This window comes from Rhipicephalus microplus, chromosome X (assembly GCF_043290135.1).
Source record: "Rhipicephalus microplus isolate Deutch F79 chromosome X, USDA_Rmic, whole genome shotgun sequence".
In the NCBI taxonomy this organism is placed as follows: Eukaryota; Metazoa; Arthropoda; class Arachnida; order Ixodida; family Ixodidae; genus Rhipicephalus; species Rhipicephalus microplus.
In genome coordinates, this window is record NC_134710.1 from 418,775,475 (window position 1) to 418,780,326 (window position 4,852).

Sequence of the window (4,852 nt, forward strand, 5' to 3'; positions counted from 1 at the left end):
CCTACCTTGCCTTCCTTCGTGGGCGCGGCTCTTTAAAAACTCCAGCGCCGACCTTATAGCCACGCCCCGCCCGGCGGAGCCTCCGTTCTCACACAGCCAGCAAAGAGGATTTTGAAAGCGCTGAGCTGGTCACATGAGCGAAAAGCGGCTCCGCGGTGCAGAGCGATTTCCCTCTGCGTTCTGCTGATACCATCGGCACCGAGAAAGCAGGCCTCTCCGCGACAGCTTTTTTTTTTCTTTCTCTCTCGCTCCACTCCACTCCCATACACTTGTGTATTATGGATGCCAGGACACGAGGGTCTGCAGGGAAATGAAGCGGCCCACGCCGCTGCCCACGAGCACGTCAGCCGGGCTGCCCCCTGCCCACAGGACATTCCACCCGTCGTTGAAGAGACGGAAGTTGTTCAAAACACCTACTCGTCGTTACTCCAGCATTACAGGCTGGAGCGACGAGTATAACCTCCACCACACCCAAAACTAAAAAAAGAGAAAAGCGTAATACTGAGACGCCTGCAAAGCAGCACATACAAACATGGGGCCCTAATGCACCGTCTATACCCAATAAGATATAGCTCTATGTGCCCGCTTTGCAGCGTGCCGAACACCCTGGCGCACTTGCTTCTTGCATGCCAGTGTATTGCCAGACGTAATCTGCAAGAACACAGAACTGATAACGAAGCAAGACGGACGAACGAAGACCTAACCGAAACGTGGGAGGCGAAGCCCGCCCTCTAGGACCTGGAAGAGCAACAACAACTCGTCGCCAGAGCCAAGAGGGCAGTTGAAGCCAGAGGGCTCCTGGACTAAGGAGCCTCCCACCTCAGGGTGACACCAGGCATTGCTCGGGGCACTGTTTCAAAATAAACGTTTACTCCTCTTTCTCGCTGCATGCATGGCTTTGAAAGGAGGAGGGTTTCTACGTGCAGAGACGAAAAATGGAGAAGCGCAGAACAGGCACGTCGCAGATCGGCATTTGAGAGAGAGAAAACAATCCACCACAGTGTTTTCTTTCCTTTTTATTCCTTCGCGCGCAGCGTTGAGAGGTGCCGCCGCAGGGTTGGGCATGGTGCTGAGAGCATTTTTGGAGAGCGGTATGTTCGAATAAACCGCCGCAAGTGCTTGCGCGTTCGAATTACAGGGCGTTTTCGCCCATTAGAATACATATAGTTTTGACGGGACCTCAGCGTGAATTTGATTCACCCGAAAGTTCGAAATAATGAGATACGACTCGGCTCATTTTTCGTTGCACGTGTGGTCGCGTAACTGTACATGGGGCAGCAAGGCGGTTTCCTTCTTTGCATGCTTTTAGGTATGCGCCCATTTTAGCATACATTGCCACAAACTATTATAATCGATATAACGAAATAATAGATATAATGATATAATTGTGGCTCCCCTTCAACTTCATTATAACGAGGTTTGAGTGTATACACAGTTTCCGGGACCATGCCACGAGTTAAACATTACCAAATTTCAGAGTCAACGTGATCAGGAAGAATGAGATTTTACTGTTATACGTGTTTCTGTGTAGTTGATTCATGCATAGAGAAAGACACAACTTATGACAGGACAGTGAAATACAATGCATGATGCACTAATTTTTCAAAGCTGATGTTTACATATTTCTTTCATACACCACACTTTTACAGAAAAGCAAACGAGTTAAGGCCACATCACACATAAAGGAATAAGAATAACGGTCATCTTACTATACACTCTAAAAAGAGTGAGTAAAAAAGGTGTCTTTTTGTCCCACAACAATAATCGTCATCTATATTGCGTTTCATCCTTGCGCTATCGCCCCGCGCCCAGTGCAATCCGGTCACGATCGACATCCCTATTATCAGGGGTTACATTGCATTCTCGATAGGAAAGTGGCCAGCGCCGAGTTTTCAAGAAAGGAAGCGCACGCAAGCCTGGTGACTATTATTGTTGTGGGGCAAAAAGACACCCTTTTTACTTGATATTTTTTTAGAGTGTACACACAATGACTCGAGCTACCATCCTGACAACAAAGCTTTATTCCCATGCTACATAAAAGAAGTATCACTGACAAACATATTAAGTTTTATATAAAACACTCACCAACTCATGTGCGAGCGTGCACCACTGTCATGTAGAATTGAGACGCTTGGAAGCAAAGCCTAACATTCACTGAGCCAGCAATGTGCCAGCAGATGCAATACGTAAATGAAGTCATGCTTGAGTGACTGCTAATGTTGAATATGACTGCTGTTTCTCTCCTTGAAAAAGAAGCCCACTTGTCGAAACGCTATCTCCAGCACACACACGCCGTTTTTAATCGAGTTTCTCATTGCTGGAGCTACTACACTCTATCATTAACACGCTGGCTTGTTAGACATAAGTCCTTCAACCATAAATTTGATGCAGGTGATACAATACTAAAGGGCACTTTTATTGCACCAAAAATCTCAACGACAAAAACAAATGGACAACTTATCACCCCGATTCTTGAGTTGCTGAGCCTCGAGATGCAGATTATGGCCATATCAAAAGCCAAGGAGGTGGCAGCCAGGCCCGGTCTGGCTGCCATACCTTTGTGAAAAAAACTTTCACATAAAGTTCCTTCTGTCTCACCTTAAGTGTGCCCAGCGTCTGCTCCATGCTGCGTGGGTTGATTCTGCATACTATGGCAGTGTGCGAGTTGCCACCCAGGGAGTTTCTAAGAATGTGAGTCAGTTTGGAGTCCCTGAAGTTGATGTGACCTCTGAAATAAAAACTGGTGCAAGTGTTCTGTGAAATTAATAAATAAAAAATAACATCAAGAAAACCACGTAATTATCTGCAGAAAGATAGCAACCCCCAATTTTATCTTGGGTAGTTTTGTATGCAGCTGCATCTCATGTCCCTTAATTCTATATAAAAAAGCTTAAAAAAACCTTTTCGTGGTGCCCACCTCCAAAAATAAAAACAACAGAGGGACATGCTTATTGCAAGAATGAATGTGGCAATGTAGCTAGGAAATGACAGTGCCACAGCTTGAAAGTAAGCACAGAAGCAGTGACATAGCACTGAGTTACGTGTTTATAGTTTGTCCATCACCCACATTAACGAGAGTTAACAGTTACAGTTTTACCTCTCAGTCCAAATCTCAGTTTGCAAACAGAAGCTCAAATTTTTGTCATACTCAGTCTTGCAAAACACTCAAAAAGTAGAGGACAGACAAAAGAACTTTAGGCACATGGGGCTCTTCATTGTTTTGCAAAAATCTGATCAATTCCAATTACTGCTGATCATGCAGCCAAAAAAACAATCAACAGTGAAGTCAGCAGATCAAGCTATGTGCCCCGTTGTGCTAATTAAAAGAAAGGTTTTTGCTCTTCCCTCTGCAACAGTGTTGCTGCTTTACTAGTTTCATGGCATAATTGGCAAGGCAAGAAAGCAAGCAAACGATCATCGTACTGAAATGGAAGGCAGCTCTCACAACGACTCTTACACCAGGTTCTAAGGCGTTAAAGAATGACGCACGAAGTAACGTGATGGTCACCTTTAAAGAATGCGAAAAAAAATTTCGAGTTATATACCAATTAAATGCATATTAACGATTAAATGCCTGGTCAGAAGACTAATTTACTAAATTAGCACACAAATCTTGTTTTTATTTTGCCTGAAAGCGATTTGTGATTTGTATTCGTCATCATCGCGACTTCCCGCAATTGTGACTGTGGCACAGGACCAATGTTTTTATTCAAGATGCATATATTTTCCAGTCCTCTACAACAAATACATGCTATCGGATGCACTTGATAATATTTTTTCTTGTCAATTTGATTACAAGCAATTGTGTACCCATCAGATGTAGCCAGCGGGTTTGATAGGAGAGCGTGTGGTCCACGATGCAACCAACATTACCTTGCTGACCGAGAATAAAACTGATTGAAAGCACATTTTCATCATAAATCATAAAAAAGTTTCCAAAAGCCTCCACTTTCAGCAGTAACCCGGAACCTAGAAATTTTAAAGTAACAAAGCTCTTTGTTGCAAAAGAATGTGTAACGTGCACCAGACATGTGTGTACATCACTTTTTCCGCTCGAAGAAAAGTGGAAGCAACTTTGAACAGCAGCAAGGCTTGAACAGCAATATGGTGAAAGTTATAACTGGTACATTATGTTGCCTCCTAAATATTACTATAGTTGGTGCATGTGCACCCTCAGAACACTCCTTCAGCCTTCAAGCATAACTGTGGTGAAGCTGATATGCACATTTAACCTTCTTTAACCTTCAAAGGTGACAGCGACCACGCGGTCATTGCTTGGCAGGTTGGTTTCATGGCACAGTACCACTACGCTGCTGAGAAGCAACATTTACAAAAAGTTAGATGTGAGGATATAGCATGTACACATATTCGTTTACTTCGAATACCGCGAATATTAGCAGTGGTCGCATTTTCGTCCATCCCTAAAGTTTACACCAAACAATAAAATTTCTGACATTACCACCACCACTGGTGTCCGTAACCACTATCTGCAAAACAGGAAAAAACAAAATAACTAAAAACTACACATGACCAAACCCGATTCAATCCCAAACCATCTGCATGACAGCCTAGTATTTTATCGCAGAGCCACCCCTGTGTTTGAAAGACCGTTGCAAACTGATCGTATGTAGGCTTTCTGTTCGTCAACAGGTTAAAATGTGTAATCTAAACAATAAAGTAACACGCTGGCAACACACAATGCGAATTGCATAATGAGTGGGTCATTGAATGCTTCCAACCCATCTCAAAAGTTTCAGACCTAAATATTCATTGTCGTCAGCCACAGCATCAACAAAGTGTGCACAATGTCTTGCAGATGTGTAGCAGGTACCTCACTTCTCTGAAAAATGAC